The sequence below is a fragment of the Aegilops tauschii genome, chromosome 1, assembly GCF_002575655.3.
Source record: "Aegilops tauschii subsp. strangulata cultivar AL8/78 chromosome 1, Aet v6.0, whole genome shotgun sequence".
Taxonomy (NCBI): domain Eukaryota; kingdom Viridiplantae; phylum Streptophyta; class Magnoliopsida; order Poales; family Poaceae; genus Aegilops; species Aegilops tauschii.
In genome coordinates, this window is record NC_053035.3 from 57660184 (window position 1) to 57676063 (window position 15880).

Below are 15880 nucleotides of genomic sequence, written 5' to 3' on the forward strand. Positions count from 1 at the left end.
GGGTTTGTCTACTGTGGTGCGTCGTTGTGGTGGTGGGAGCGGCGTCCGGGTGAATAAATGTGCTTTCCACCGTAGTCTTGCCGAGGTCGTGTGGTTGCCCATCATGTGTAGTATCCCCTTAGGGCTACATTTCGTGTTAATAAAAATGACCTTTATCGAGGAAAAAATAATTTTCACTGGATACGGGACAAATACTAAAGTAGTAGTGTCAATGATAAATATTGACAAGTGAATTAGCGGAAAATGAGTTAGACTTGCACTAGTGCAAAATGTGTAAACATTGTACCTATATGGTATATTCATCATAGTAAAAGATTGTGACTATATATTAGAAAGGCACCAAGCGACAGAACATATGCTTACATTGTGAAGTAATTTGTTGTGGTATTACTCACGGGTTTCTTTTCTTGGGTGACGGCTCTACAGGGCACCTCCTGTACCCCCACCGATTTTGGCAAAGTTTGCTTAGATTAAAAGAAAGAGATCAAATGTTGTCAAAATTTAAAATTTTATTTAATAATTCAGGGCATTATTTTGACTGCTATTACTGGTAATCGGTGTGCACTAACATATTCTCCAACCGAAAAAACCTTGGTAATATTATTTTGTAATAGTGTTCCCTCTTTCGCTCCTTCCTTCACCGGACCTATGGGTATCCCCCTCACCCCTCTCACCTTTGACCCCCCCCCCCCCCCCCCCCCCGCCGCCCCCGCCACAATCATTGGTTTTTCCTCACTGGTTGTCCTGTAAACCATCTCAACTTGCCCCACATCATATTGGCTTAACAAATAAAGTCATGTTTTCCTTGCTAAGCCAATAAGTGATGGTTCAAGCGGCAATTGAAGTCTATCTGTCAGCCACACAATCATATTAATGATAAAACTATAGGTAAATCGTGGCTATTGTGTACAAAACTAGTAATTAAAATTTTAGTGCCGCTGATGTTCAAGCGTCTATTGCAATGCATGAGGCAATTGCCTTTTTTTGCGGGTAATTGCCTAGTTAATTACATAAAATTCCAGAAAGTGTATTCAATTCGTGAGAACTCATGATGTGATAGAATATTTATTCATGTTATGCAGAGTTTGTCAAAGATCCAGACTGATACCGCTCAAGATAAAATTCACAGGTTTTAACAAAAAAAGGATAAAATAAACTCCACGCCAAAAAAGAAGATAAAACTCAATACAATCCCAATTTATTAATACATGTGAATACAAGACCAACATATGAACTTAGGACAGTGTACAAATGCACCAAGCAAGCACGTACAAACTACTAACACTAGATTGATCCATATTTCCTTTCCACCTCTTAACATTTACTAATAAATACTAGCAAGTCTGCAGTAGATTCTCATATCATTCTTCTTCGGCATCGATCAATCCAAACAAGAGAATTATTTTATATCTGGATCCTGAATTGCCGATTAATTGGAAGTACTTGTATCCTTGCCTGAAATTAAAATAAATTTTCTGTATGTCAGGTTTCTGCAGCGCCACATGAATTATATGCAGACGAATATATATATCTACCATTTTTATCCGGCTTGTTCCTTAGTGCTTTATCTTTCTTCTTTTCTGCACGCACAACAATTGGTCATGTCAAGAGAAAGTGCAACATAAATCTTTTGGAGAACGAGGAAAAGAAGCTAGATCAAAAAGGTAGGCCCACATCGACGACGGTGCATGCATGCATGCACACGACGATCGGTACGTTAGCTCAGTAGCTACTACTCTTACTTAGAGACTAAAGTAATGTAATCTCGAGTGCTGGAGTACTACTAACCACCATTAGAAGCAGGTGGTTTCTGCACAGGCGCTGGTGGTTTCCCTGCACGGCAATATCAATCAATCAAACACTAGTACTACACGGATATGAAAATCAATCAAACACTAGTACTACATGGATATGAAAAGCAATCAGTTTGCATTCATGCATGTGATTAAGATGTTAGGAGATCAGTTATGCTTTTCAATGTAACATAAGGCTAAATTTGGAGAGGCTGCGATGAAGATAGAGTCGATGAGAACCTTGCGCATAAGTTTCCAGTCCAGGCATAGGACCTCTATTACTCGGCGCTGCATGGCAATAAAAAGATATAAACTTTAATTTAATTGGTTAATGAACGAAACTATGATATCTGGAGGTTAACTAGCTAGCTCACCCTTCGACTTGGGCGGCATGTTGTTTGGAGTAAGAGAGGCCTTGATCCCTAACTAGGCGTGTTCAGCAAGTTTGAGCTGTGGATTGCCAAATGCTTGACAAAAGTTCGCTTCTTATAGGCTTACGCATGAAAAAACCTAGAAATTGCATTTAATTAGGACGATCATGACATCTCTTGAGGAAATATTATATATGATCTATTTATAAAACTGATTAATTAGACTGATGTATACATGCATAAATTCATACGAGTGCCACTGTCATTAAATCTTCAATTTGACCAGGATTTTTGCCCAGTCTATACATATATCACATAAGCAGTTCAGAGTTACAGGGATTTTTTTTTGCATATGCCTACCAAATGGGAGCTGGGTTCCATTATTATTTATAATTATAACAGAACAGCGGTTCAGATGGAAATAAGTGAAACTGGATGAAGTCCAAACAGACCAAAAGGCACGAACAACCTATGAGCAACCTAGCTACATACGCACAGTAAATGGATAATTATTCGAAAGTAGATTTAGATGTTGTTTCTACCTCTCAGTAATGCACCCTAAAGTTCAGTTCCCTGAACATGGCTAAACATAGAGAAAATATACTATTCTCCTGTCAAGTGACATATGTTGTGGTCCGCTTGTACATGGTTCAGGCTGGCTAGTATCTGCAATAGTTCAACCCGCAAAAAAATAAATATCCGCAGTAGCTCACCTAAAAAACATGTATCTGCCCAAACTATATATGTTAATGAAAAATGCACAAAAATATATATTACTAGAAAACAACACGATATGTACGGATGAATCCACTCAATGTGTGAATGTCTCGCAAGAGTCTTTTTTTTGCGAATAATGTCTCGCAAGAGTCTGGTTGAGTGTAATTTCGTTGATCATGCCACTTAAATTGGCACAAGTCGTTTGAGAGTTTTCTTAGGTAAAGTCTTTTGGGAGTTAATGCAATAGCTCTCTAATTAGCTACTAGGTCTTGATATTCTACATAAACAACTACTGGTATGCAGATGGTATAACTATCATGGCGGAATTTTCCTTCATTTGACTAGCCGATGTGTATATATATGGTAGTTTTTTCCTTCATCCTTCCAAGTCAGAGTAAAATTAATTTTTCAATACATCCAGTCAAGTCTTGCGTGTATAATTTGCATGATATATTTCCTGATTATTGATTGGGCAGTTCGCTAATTAACAAGTACAAAATGAGCTCGGTATTTCTTCCAGGGAAGAAGGAGACAAAGTAATTCTCAATAGTTTCTTTTTGATAAATGACACTTCCATTCGATCTTTATATCAAGATGATACAACTGTGCTGAACATATATGAGACCTCTGCATAACAAAATGAATCGGCAACCATCACTGTCCCGTGGTGCAGAGCATGGTCATCTAGCTCTCCAGTCCGAGCAAGCTTAGCTCAAGGTGGGGTATCCATGATAGCCCCCCCCCCCCCCCCCCCCCCCAACCCCTCAACCGAGTTGTCAGCCCTTTTCGACTACAGTTAGGGCAAAGTCCCCGAGCGACGTGTAAGGTTTCAAGCCAGATCCCTCGCTGGACGACTATGCCCTATCAACCTGTTCTGAAGTATATCTGATCATTACTATATGTGCTCGGACCATTCAGAGACTGGTTGCCTTAGGTTGGTCGTAATGGTAGTATCATATCTAGTATTATGCATGCCAACTAAGTAATTTTGATGAGGTGACATACAATTAAATGAAGAAAGAGAGGGTTGAGTATCATATCATGATATCATATCATAATAAATGTTATGCTATTATGCGTAATGCATGGCTATAAATAATGTCATCTATGGTACTAATATATGATATATTAGGGAGGTAGTATCATATGTATGATACTAACTTATGAGACTACCCATTACAAACAGCCTTAGAGCATGAGCGAGTATGATATCATAATATCGTATCATAATAAATATTATGGTATTATGTGTAATGCATGGCAATAAATCATGTCAAGGAGGTAGTATGATAATCCATGCATGGCCAAACACATCCTTAACCACGACGCCAAAAGTATGTTCAGCTGCACATTTGCTAGGGTGGTCCGTAACTCTATACATGCATGCTACTACTCTTGCTAGTTATTACGATCTGTTTTCTCCGTTCAATAATGTGACATGATCGTGTCTGCATGTCTTGTAGGACAGTGTGAATCTTCCAATATTCCATCGGTCAATGGAATGGAATCATATGTGCGCGGCTGTTTTTATACGGCAATCAAGACAATAATAAGATGGCTCTATCACTGAGAATCTTCATTTCATTAATTGATCTTGGTTGAACTTTCTAACGAATTTCTGTGGTTCACACCACGTTGGTTCGCTGCTCAGCGGCTGTAAAAACACGCGGGCGAATGGATAATCTCTAGTGTCCAGTTGTATGTGCGAACATGGAATTTCGTCTTAGAGACATCTGTAAGGCACATGTGCAAGCATTTGACGAGGACATGCTCACATGCGTACTTGGCCGGGTTACTTCTCTTGGCCACCTGTGCTAATTCACGGCACCGCTGTAGCTTGTTCGCTCATTCATGGTCTTGTTATTTTCTTTGTTTTTGCTCCGTTAGCTCTTGATAATAGAACCCGATCCATTTTTTGGATCAAATGGAAAAAAGAAAGAAAAACAAAACTTATTTTCTCTCTTGCGGCCAGCGAGTTGCCAGTACAAGGATCCTTTCCAACTGAATTCATGAATTATTACATGGACCCATTTGGAGTCAGAATTGGACCCGACGGATGTGCAGCTGACTACCATGCAACATAAATACCAAACAGCTTTGGCGGCCGCTTAGCCGCTCCCAGGACCGGGACGTCATCAACAACCTCCTCGCTGAACTTCGCTCGATGGCCTTCCGCATGGCGCCACCTCTTCCGCCCCCTCCGCCGGAGCCCGATTAGACATGCTGCACGTGTTGCTGTGTCTGAGTGTGTTGCTTTGTTTTCAGGCCTTGTTGACCTGTGCCCTCAGCATTAACCCTTTCGCTCTTATTTGTGTGTGAGACTTGTGTATGTGTGTTTGTGTGAACCTTGTTGGATATTTGGCTCGGGCAATTTGCTTTATAATATAAAGCGGGGCGAAAACCTTTTTCGGTAAATACCAAACAGAAATGGAGCACGCGTGGTGTAATTATGCATAAATAGACCATGAAAAGCAGCTATAGATACAGAACTGTGAAACAACAACAAAAACATTGCATGGTAATACATTTTTCATTCTTATAAGAAAGGACAAGGTACAAGCTAGCCATCGTAGACATCTCTTAGTTTTTTTTTTGAATCATTGAGTTCATCACTCAACGTAGTCTAGCAGTTCAGTTCGACTCTATTTGAGATCGACTTGACAAAACTAGAAAGATAATAGAACACACTAATCTTTGCATAAAAGACCGTCAGCCAAGAACGAAAATTAGAATTAAAATCGACGAATCCCATGAGCATGATTCCAACAATGCCGTCACCTCCCTCCGGCACCATTGCAACAACCATCAAAGGAAAATGCGACGAATCACCTTTTCATCCGGGCTTGATGCGGCTCCATTGTTGATATGCAGTTTTGCGGACCTTCAAAGTAGCTTACCAAAGACGAAGCCATTGCCATTGAAATAATCTGGTCGGGGCAGCACCCCGAATACACCATCGAACTCTAGATCAGGCACCCCCACACGACTAAGATGTCGGAAGAGAAAACCATTCCCGCCAACCATCAACCACGAATCCAACACACAATTCGTCTTCTAGATGTTGTCGATGTACATCACTATCTGCATCCGCTCCTGGTCTAGCACCCAAGCTCCGCACCGGATGCCATCACAGTCGCAGAGCCTGAGGTCAAAAGTCCACCACAAGGATGTCGCCACCACCGCGACATCCCCGGTTGAACAGACTAGTTCGCAAATCCATCACTGACAATAAAGCCGATCGCCTCATCGAGGAAGGATATGGAGCTTCTTTATTTAGTGCCGACGTTGCCTCCGCCGAAGCCAAGACATCGAATGACCCAAAACCTCAACTAATTATTTTAGAAAAGGAGGGTATACCCCAGGCTCTGCATCTGGTCGTTGCATGCAACCATTTTATTATTTTTCACAAAGACCTTACAAAGTAATACATATGGAAGCCTGAAGCTATCATCTTCGCAACACCTGTCGCTACTCCTATCCCCTTGATGAAGGGGTGCCGAATGTCCGAGCTGAATACCAAACAGAAACCGCACCAAAGCCTAACATCTAAAGCTGGATGCCCCAGCCAAGCCACAATGTCGGGACTGGGTCCCACTCTGGCCCGTCGCACTCTCAGAAGCCGCCGCCGCCGTCTTCCATCGATCCATCTCCAGAGCAGGTACTAAAGCACCAACTTTGCCAGGCCTGCCGTCGACGCCACCATGGCGCCAGACAATGCCACCATCCTACGCATATCCATCCATGCGTGTCCGTCGCGGAAACTCCGCAGCGCCATGCCGTCGGGATCCGCCGTCGGCCTTGTGGTAGATGTAACACCGCTCCTCCTCTTGTCCCCCCAGCCAGCACTTGCTCCAAAACGATGCCCCCGGGAGGGAGAGCGGCACCGAAGGCGCCGTCATCATCTGATCCGGTAGAGCCAGATCTAGGGTTTCCCCCAGAACATCCTGATCGACTTGACGCGGCCTGGAACGACAATGCCTCGAGAAGGAAACTACGTCAGTGACGCCGCCATCGTCCGCAAAGACCGCACTCAGGCGTGGTTTTCATCGTAAACCCATCGTCGCGATCTCGCGGCTGGCTGGAACCGCGCTGAGCTTTGCCGTGAAGACGTATGACGCGGCCGGTTCTCCGGCGGAGATCCTCCATCCCCTCACCGGAGCCCTCATCGCGTCGCCGATTATCCACATGAAGAATTGACGACGGGTCTAGATGGGATCCAGATCCACGGCCGCTGCCATGCTCCCAATCACCAGCACCACCAGCCATGGGGGCGTAGGTTGCTGTGGCACAACTAGGGAGCCGCCCTGGCTGCGGTGCGAAGCCCCTAGCCCGAGGTGCCCCAGCCACCTCCAATGGTTTCCGCCGGCTCCTCCCGTCTCAGCGCCTTGGCACCGGGCGCTGCAGCCAACGCCAGCACCAGCGGCGGCATCATCTTCCTCTGGGGGGGGGGGGGGCTTGCGGCACTGGTATCTAATCCCCCTGGCGCCGCCCTGGGGTGGCGGCACTGAGGGGGTCAGTAGGGGGTCGGGAGGGGTCATAACTAACTGAGCCTATCGATAAGTTCTAACCATGCTCCTAATTAAAAATGGGAGAGATTTTCATTTCCTGGCCTCTGCACTAACTAGGGATGCATACATTTTAATATAAGTACCAAGATAAACATGGTCCTCAAATTTTTAAAAATGAGTATCAACATATTTCTTGGTGACTGGTTCCACCACACACCAAACTTGATCCTCAATAAATGCGGAAAAACCCCTGTGCATCACTTGTTAATTCTAGAAATTCAACTCGGGTCGTTAGGCTGCACAACCGCATGCCCAACCACTGAGCCAAGGCTCTCTTTGCGCAAAACCTCAACTACTAGGCCCCAAAACCTAAACCTAAAACCCCAACAGGGCTCCATAGGTCAGATTCGTTGTGACCTGAGCTGAACCAAACAATTTGAGTGGGTTGCAACCGTTCACCCCATGATGGTTGTGGTTAAATGAAAAGCTTGTGGTTTTCTGGAACTTTAATCCCAATAGTTTGCATGTTCCATGTAGTTAGTCATCCAAATAATGTTCAATATATATCTGTCAAAAAAAATGTTGCCAATATGTATGGTCACTAGCTTGATGACACGCCTAACAAGTTTTGTATGCTCATACAAGCTATGTAGAAATGATACAATTTTTACCCTCTGTTTACTTCTACAAGGCCACTATGCAATATACATTTTGCATCTATACAAGGCCACCAACAGTAATCGATTCAAAGTTAATGATATTTTCTCGTACTATCAACATGTTTAATACTTGCATGCATGCAGTCATAATAACAGTCGGCTACTTCCTCCACTCAGTTTGCAAAGCAGGCATTAAATATTACATTGGTATCTGTAAACTGAGTTTGTGGCCTTGTATATAAAAATGGAAGGATTAGTAAAATTTTATCTCCTTTGGTAGTTATCTTCTTTTTTGCGGGTACCTTTGATCTAATTTTTTATGTGTTAGCTTTGTACGTGGTCTACGGTACACCGAGTTGGGTATCAACTGATGTTCGCGATGGTATGTATGCGGTTGGAGCAGGTGACCAAAGCCACGTTTTTACCCCCACATTGGTGGCAACATAGTCTATGCATAGAACCTTCATCCGTACCTTCACCATCCCCACATAGGCCTAGTTTCGGTCATAAACGACTTTACTGTTGCCGGTCTGCCTTTTACCACATTGTGCGTCAGTTCATATTTGATGTATGCATCCTAATTATGCACAGGCAGGGTCTCCACTCATTATGTGTAGTATCCTCTTGATGTTACATTATGAGTTAATAAAAACGCCCTTTTGCAAAAAAAAAAGTTACGGTTCCGTGATGTTTGCTCTGGGTAGAAAAGTACCAAACAACACACCATATACTTATATTGGGCAAGAAATTTCTTGGTGTACTACTCACATAAATTCCCATGGAAGTATACTGGATTCATCGGACCTCACCATCAATGTGATAGAATAAGTGGCCATCTTATGTAAAGTTTTTCATTGTTCTAGATTGAAGCTGCTCATTTGCATCAAACTGAATGTACTAATTAACATATATCATATACCATTTTGATCAAGAAGCATAGACAACTAAATGTAGTCGAACAATACCATTTTATTGTTGCGAAGTACATACACGAACGCAATATAACCCAATGAACATCTCCCAAGAAAACGACAACCCAGTTATGAAGTCAATACAATACCAACGTATGAACTTAGGACAATACAAATTCACCAAAGCAAGCACAAACTACTATAATGCAATACATTAATCCATATTTCGTTTCCACCGCTTAACTACTTACACACTATCAGATCTTCAATACATGTATTAATTTGGAGACAAAGTATGCCAATTGATGTTCAGATCACTTTTCTTCTTGATCAATCAATCCATACAGGGAAATCAATATGTAAGTGGATCATGAATTCACGTCCCTTAAAAGTATTTAGGGTCCTGCCTGACAAAATAAAATTTCACCGTGTCAGGTGTCTGCGGAGCCACATGCACAATATATGCAGATGATTTCAGTTATCATATAAGTTCGCAACTTGGCATACCTGGGTCTACTTGCTTGTCCGTCTGGTGCTTGAGCTTGACGCTGTAGGCGGATCTGCGCGTGCAAAATATATGCACAAGAGACAACAAAAGAAACTTAGGGAGTTTGTTGATTACTTTAGTCATCTCAGGAGATCTTTTGGACAAGAGGGAAAAGAAGTTTGATCAAAAAGGTTGGAGGAAGCAAGGCCGACGTCAGCGATGGTGCATGCATGCACACGACGATCGATCACTCTTACTTGGAGACTAATATACCATTACTATTTGCATATATAAATATAGTATAAGCTCGAGTGCTGGACTACTGACCAGCAGAAGATGCCTGTGTCATCTGCCCAGAGGCATTATATGGTGTCGCAGATGCATAGTTCTGTAGTCTAGGCATATCATCTTTAGTACTCCCCGCTGCATGGCAAATCAGAATATATGATACCCAACATTTAATTAGTTAATGAATGGATTAGGATAGTATACTCGAATGAGCAATTGAAACCGTCCGGCACTAACCACCAGCTCTATGCGATGCTGTGGAGACATGCTGTGTTGGAACATACGGTGGATGGTCATCTGTTTTAGTTTTCTGTGGAGGCACTGCATATATATGGCGTGTCAGAAGATATAAATAGAGTGAGTGTGCATGCACGCAATATACTATTATGATAACTGGAGGTTAATTAGCTAACCGTCCGGCTTGGTGTCCATGTTGTTTGGACTTGGACATCCCTTGATTCTTAACTGGGCGTCTGCAGAAAGTTTGAGCTGCCGATGGCCAAATGCTTGGGAAAAGTTCTCCTTTGATAGGCTTATAGGATCGCGAAATCGTAGAAATTGCATGTAATTAATTAGGATGATCATGACTTCTCTCAAGGAAAATTTGTATATTCCACTCTATTTGCAGAACTAATTAATTCCGCTGATGTATACATTCTGATGGGTGGCAATGTCATTGAATCTTGAATTTGACCCAGTTAGATTTGCTCAGTCAAGAAAATTTATATCGCGTATGCAGCCAGAAATTAAACAGAATAAAACGGATAATTATTTGAAAGTGTATTGACAGTTTTTTTTACCTTCCAATAATGTGCCTTATATAGTTCAGTTCCGTGACAAACCAAGAGGGAAATGTACTATTTTCCGTCACATGTGGATGTGATCCTCGTGTCCATGGTTCAGGATGGCAAATGTCCACCATATTTCACCTAAAAAGCAGATACCTTTCCAAACTGAAGAAAAATGTACTACTCCTTATAGGCATGGACAAGAGGAAAAACAGATACCATGGTATTGGCTTTTTATAGTTTAACAAAACATAGTAGAAACTGCGGGTTCATTATTTAGGAAAACCATGTATTTCTCACGGTGTGAACATAATATCCTGCCATAAGGGTCTGGTCGTGTGTAATTTCCTTGATATTGCCATTCAAATTAGCACAAGTCTTAATGTAATAGCTCTCTGGCTAGCTAGGTCTTGATATTCTTCATAGACAGCTATTGGTATGCAGATGGTATAGATAACTGTCATGGCGCAATTTTTCTTGATTGGCTAGATGATGTGTATATATATGGTTGATGTTTCCTTGGTCGTTGCAGATCAGAGTAAAAATTTAATTTCTCAATACATCAAGTCAAGTCTTTTACGTGTAGAATTTGGACGGTATATGTTCATGATCATTAATTGGTCACTTATGGTTTGTCAATGTCACTATCTTAGCAATGCCCCACAGGATAATTATTGAGTTGGATGAGAGAGAAATGAGAAAAGAGCTCGCCTTCTCTTAGCTAAGAGATGATCTCTCACTAAGAAAGATAAGATAGTTCTATCTGTTGTAAAAGATGGCATTTTTAGCTATATATATATATTTCTAGTTCAGTTTTAATCATTCCACAATTTTAGGAGCATGAAATCATGGACTGCCAGATATAATACTAAGAGATAATTCATTGTATAATATGTTTCTATATCTAAATGAGATACATGACAAAAGATAAGACAAGCGGTGACCTACCTAATGCCCCAAGATGAGTGTAATTAGTACTTGCACCGGTAGATTGCGACCTTCTTGAACACACCCACGGACGGAGCTGGCGGAGTAGTAGATAGTCTAATATGGGTATCACGATATCCCATCTTTGTTCTTCCACTCAGAAATTGTATGCAAAGTACACACCATGTCTTTAGATACACATGACATGATAGTGTCTGGTGCAACGAAGCCCCCCGCCCCCCACCCCCCTCCACCCCAAAAAAAGCTTGTTGGACTGAAACGTTGACATTTTGATTAATAATGCGAGAATTGAAACTCTAAATACATATGATTTACTACATGTCTATAATATATTTATTCAATGAATGATGCCATATTGAGGTGCCATGTTTAGCGTTAGTATTAAGGATCACCTACTTTAGTATTGAGTAAAATAAATTACGAATGATAATAATTTAGGCTTACAGCCGCTGTCCCATTTGCATCATGGGTTCTGATCTAGTGGGCTTTCGCTTTTTGTTTCACCACTTCCTCCAACATCGGCCCCTTTCTTGAAACACATGTACTTCCCGCGCACCCACATCATCGATGTCCCCAACAACAAATTGCCCGCTCGGCTCTGTCTCCCACCATAGCACACAATGTTGACGACGCACGCAATACCGGATTAAAGCAAGAGGCAGCACGGCTGCAAGAAGAAGGTGATTGCAACTTTGCACCGGCATCGCTGCCTACCTGGCCGACCGCCTCACCAAAATCACCCTCAGCGTCTTCTTCTAGATTGCGCGTACCTAGCTCATAGGCATCTCCACCGCTTTTACATAGGTCGGTAACCTTTGCACGTTTTCATTCGTGCTTGCTGCTATATGTGTGTCAGGTTGGAGAACCCGTCACATCACCCTCCCCCAAGTTCCACCTTCCATCTCTATTTCTCCTCCTATCCATGGCATGTAATACATTACACGGGTGTCCCAATCTTTCGAAGAGAAATACATGTCGATTTGGGTGGAGTCGACTTTAAAGATCCGACTACAATCTGAGACGATGTTGCGCCTATGCAATCGCTAAATTAACTCCATAGTTTCTATTGACTGGGCCGAAGCACGATCAACATCTCCATGAAAGAAAATGCATAGAACCTTCCAAAGTATTCCAAGAACAGGATGGAGGAGTATATAAACAAAAGCGGATGGCAGAGTACCAAAACAAAACCAGAACAAAAGTACAAACAAAAAATCAGAAAAAGAAAATGCTTAGTTGCTGCGCACGAACGGAACATCATGAAACCTGCTATTGCTACGGCTCAATTCGGTCACCTACGAGCAACACATAACCGAAAACACACGATGGAGTTGCTGTGCATGAACAAAACAGTACGAAACTGTTACTGGACCAACCTAGTTCAGTCGCCCGCGAGCGTGACCTCGTCCATGGCGTCAAACATGCGCCCATATACAGCGCAAACACTATATCTCGCCTATTGTGAGTGGGAACAATTGCTCGACTACACACGGCAATTTTTGAGCTGCGGCCCCTTAAGCCGCGGCATTCATTTCTTCGTGTGTGGGCCAGCTTTCTTTGGAGTGGGGGCCAGGTTTTAGGCGTGATGGCTAGTTTGTTGGTGCAACTAGCTAAAGGTCCGTTTTTTGGCCTAGGAGCGCACCAAGCGGTGCGTCTAGCCGCTGCCATGTGTCGTGTGTTGGGTGCTCCCTATGAATCTTGTTTATTTTTTCTCTGAAAAAATTTGGGCTTTAGTTGTTTGGTTTCTTTGGTTTTTCGGTTTTTGCCTGGTTTTTCCTAGTTTTTGGAGGAAAAAAACTGTTGTTTTGAAAGCGCTTTACCGAAAAGACACAACATGTGCTTCCCGAAAAAGGGGCAAGCACATCCTGTGTTTCCTTCCACAAGAAGCACATACTACCTCCGTCCCGGTTTATTGCCCCCCTTTGTAATTTTGTGCCAAATTTTGACTAGTTTAACTAACAGAAGGTTAATGCATGTCCTAAAAGAAATATCGTTGGATTCATATTTGAGCATACTTTTTAATGAAATTATTTTTGCTACATATAACTTATATTTTATTAGTTCAAATTATAGTGAAATATGACACAAAATACGATGGGGACTAATAAACCAGGAAAAAGATAGTATTTTCTTTTTGCAGGAAGCACAACCCATGCTTCTCGAAAAGGGAAAAGCACAGCTATGCTTCCGCGAGAAGGGGAAAGCATAGCCCGTGCTTCTAAAAAAAGTAAGAACACAACAGTGTTTTCGGGCTATGGTTTTTTCCTCTAGTTTTTTGGTATTCATTTTTTTGTTTTTGTTGTTTTGTTTTCGATCTTTTCCGTTTCTGGTTTTCTGGCTTACTTTTTTTCGGTTTTCACATAAAAAAGTTCGTTGAAACCTATTAACATGGGATCAACTTTCGAAGATCCTGACATGATAAATCCAACAGTGAAAACGGTTTGGTATTTGGACACACGATTGAGAAGATAAAACATTTTAAATAAACAAATCTATGAATAAAAGGAAAACTCCTACACAATTGGCACACTGCAGTGCACCACTTCTTAGCACCTGTGAAGATGAAGATTGACCTTTGCAAGGGGTTAACCTTAACTAGTTATTTCGTTGGTTCGTAGGTTCAATTTTTTTTACTTTGTTTCTCTGGTCTGGGTTTTCAATGAGTTTTTTAGTCTGGTTTCTCTGTTGTTTTCATTCCTTTACCAATTTCTTTTCCTTTTCCTTTTTATTTTATGTTCTTGTTTTTGTCTTGTTTTTTATCTTTATATTTTCTTCTTTGTGTTCTTTTTTGGCTTTCATTTTTATGAATAATCTATGAACACTTTAAAACATATGAACGCTTTTTCAAAATGCACAAACACATTTCAAAATTAAATGAATATTTGTTAGTTGGGTGGTCATATTTAAAATCCATAATTAACAATTATGAATACATGATTTTTCTTGAATTATGCTATACACTTTTCAAAATGCATGATGAACATTTTTAAAACAAGAACAATTCTTAATACATGACATAATTTTTCTAATATATATATTTAAAAAATTCAAGATGGGTATTTTTTAGTGTATGATGAATAATTTTTAAAACATGATTTTTAATAAATGATAAATATTTTCGAAAATTATACTATGATTTTTTTTTAAAAATGATTAAAAATTGTCAATACAAGATCAATTTTCTAAATATACGATGATCATTTTCCATAAATTATGCATATATTTTAAAATAGACATTGAACATTTATCAAATACATGATAAATAAATTTTAACACGTGACAAACTTTTTAAAAAATTGAGAAACAGTTTAATATATGGCATTTTTTTGTAAATTTAGTACATTAAAAATAATTAGTACATCTAAAATGGAAAAGTCTACTTCCTTTGAGCTAACTAAACTGCACATAGTATTTTTTAGAGCTAACAAAATTGTACATACCCTTGAAAAAAAGAGCTTGTAGCATATCAAACTATAGACCATACTTCGATGGAAGAAAAAACTAGCAATCGTACGCTATGCTGGGCCGTCCCACCCAGCGTGAAGTGGGCAACCGCTCCCTCTCGCTCGCAAGAGGCGAGATACAGACGTAGCCCATATTTCTAGGCATATATATATCTATGTGCTACTAGCTCTGTCCTACCCCTAAAAAAAAGAACTCTGCCCTTATTTACTAATCCCCTCGTATTTTGGGTCAAAAATATGGACATATATTTGACTAGCCAAACTTTCATGCATGTCACAAAAAATTATATTGTCGAATTCTTATTTGAATGTAGTTTCTTATGATATTGTTTTTGCTACATATGACTTATATTTTATTAGTTGAAATCATGATCTAAATATGACCAAAAATATTCTGGGGGGGGGGGGGGGCAGTAAATGGGGATAGAGCTAGTACATCCTGTCGTAAAACTTTGAGGTCCATATTACACACATTTTATTAGTCAAATTTATAACCTTTGCACACTATACAAATTTGGATGGAGTTCTTATTATAGTTTTTTTTTTCTTGTCTTAATAAAGTCAATGCATGTTTCATAGGACACCGAATCTTCCATTTGTGCATTGGTCAATGGGATAGATACTGTCACATTGACATGCATGCCTCTTTTTCTACTGTAATCATTGTTTCATTAATTGATCTCGGTTGATCTTTCTAAACTTTGAGGGCCACCTCGCTCAATCTATCTTGACATATTAATCAATGAGAGAAGTGCATATATCAACCTTCAACTCTTTGGTCGGTCTAATATACACCCCTCATCTATTATACCATCTAAGTTGCACCCTCCAACTGTCAAAACCAGATGAATTACCCCCCTGTCTCGCCTTGACCCTGGTTTTGGTCCAGTAAGCACATGTTGACCAGGTCAACTCGTCCAGTCAGCATGCCACGTCTGACTTAACC

At 40.8% G+C, this 15880-nt stretch overlaps 1 long non-coding RNA gene across 1 annotated transcript; it reads right to left on the reverse strand.

The window, feature by feature from the left end:
• Positions 1-1176: 1176 nt before the first annotated feature.
• Positions 1177-2244, reverse strand: LOC109734107 (uncharacterized). The gene is made up of 5 exons (XR_002225790.4): positions 2168-2244; positions 2034-2081; positions 1789-1833; positions 1536-1580; positions 1177-1455 (listed from the first exon to the last, which is right to left on the reverse strand). It is a non-coding gene; the product is annotated as an uncharacterized lncRNA (long non-coding RNA).
• Positions 2245-15880: the final 13636 nt, after the last annotated feature.